General features: G+C 37.2%; 1 non-coding gene across 1 annotated transcript; it reads right to left on the reverse strand.

The window, feature by feature from the left end:
* Nucleotides 1-1,246: 1,246 nt before the first annotated feature.
* TRNAK-CUU lies at nucleotides 1,247-1,319 on the reverse strand. The gene has a single exon. It is a non-coding gene; the product is annotated as a tRNA-Lys (tRNA).
* Nucleotides 1,320-1,767: the final 448 nt, after the last annotated feature.

Below are 1,767 nucleotides of genomic sequence, written 5' to 3' on the forward strand. Positions count from 1 at the left end.
ATTGTTGTTTGATTTATTTTAGTTTTGTTTTTGGCCTTAAATCTTTAGGATACTTTTTTTTTAAGTTTTTTTAAATGTTTTTATTTATTTTTGAAGGAGAGAGAGACAGAGCATGAGGGGGGGAGGAGCAGAGAGAGAGAGGGAGACATAGAATTTGAAGCAGGCTCCAGGCTCTGAGCTGTCAACATAGAGCCCGATGCGGGGCTCCAACTCACAAAGTGTGACATCATGACCTGAGCCTAAGTCGGATGCTTAACTGACTGAGACACCTAGGGGCCCCTGGGATACTTATTTTTAAATGCAAATATTCAGAATCTAACAAACGTGAAATATTTTCAGGTTCCTCCTTGCATGGTTTTTGAGTTGAGATTGTCCCAGGTACTGGTTATCTTGACTGTTAATGAATTTATGAAGATTAAGAAATAAAAATTACAGTGAATACCTTATAATTTATATATTGATCGTGCACTATTTTGTTTTTTTTTTTTATTTTTTTAACGTTTATTTATTTTTGAGACAGAGAGAGACAGAGCATGAACGGGGGAGGGTCAGAGAGAGGGAGACACAGAATCTGAAACAGGCTCCAGGCTCTGAGCTGTCAGCACAGAGCCCGACGCGGGGCTCGAACTCACAGACCGCGAGATCATGACCTGAGCCGAAGTCGGTGGCTTAACCGACCGAGCCACCCAGGCGCCCTGATCGTGCACTATTTTGAAAGTACAACAATTAACTGTGGAAATACACAGAGATACTGGTATTTTCTTTCTAATGCCTTAGGCAATAGGTTAGTACAACTGCAGATTTAGATTCATGTTTTCATAATAAGGATATCACTTGAAACGTAAAGTAGTTCACTTCCTTCACATTCTGTATTTGAAATTTAATGATATTGACCCCATTTTAAAATGTGGCTTATAAAAGTTTGTAGTCCATATATTTAACTGCAAATCCTTATGATTATATAATATCTAATGGAAATTATTAGACTATCATGGTTTCTATGCAGTGATTCAAGGCCTAAGAATGAGATAAATGTTAAATCTTCTTCACATTTTGGGCCATCTTCTGCTATTTTGAGATATGTTTCCTACAAAGAAAAAAATCCCAAAGTCATCGTTAGTCAAAAATTTGGTTTTTCTTGACTTACTATACGTTGTAAAATCACACTACCCTTTTCTTTTCTTCCTTTCTCTATTGCTGCTACTTGTTAACTGTTTTACATTTTTTTTTTTTTAACAAAGCACTATGCCCAACATGGGGCTTGAACTCATGACCCTGAGATCAAGAGTCTCATGCTCTACTGACTGAGCCAGCCAGGCACCCCTACAACTAATTATTTTAATAAACTCCAAGAATGTTATTGACCAGAACGGACCTTAGATACTATTTTGACAAGTCTCTATGTCTCACGTATGAGAAAGCTAAAGTCTGAAAGTATTATTCTGGAGGGAAAGAAAAATACCTTCATCCTCCTATCCTTTTGGTTCTCAGTGGGGTCTGTGTGACCAAAGACAAATTAAGAAAAGTGCGCACATTTATTTAATGTAAATTTTACCTGACATGGGCACTTCATATGGAAATGAAGACAGAAAGATAGAGTTAATCTGAGTGTCTTTATACCAGGTTTGATGAAGAGGAGAAAGTGGTAGAAAAATGTGGCAGAACAAAAAGCATATGAGCTAAGGGTAGTAAACTGAGGGAAAGTTAGCAAAACCTGTTCATTCAGATTTATCTCACTCTTCTTCTTTGAGATAAGGATGATCCTTT

The sequence above is a fragment of the Prionailurus bengalensis genome, chromosome B2 (assembly GCF_016509475.1).
Source record: "Prionailurus bengalensis isolate Pbe53 chromosome B2, Fcat_Pben_1.1_paternal_pri, whole genome shotgun sequence".
NCBI classification, from domain to species: domain Eukaryota; kingdom Metazoa; phylum Chordata; class Mammalia; order Carnivora; family Felidae; genus Prionailurus; species Prionailurus bengalensis.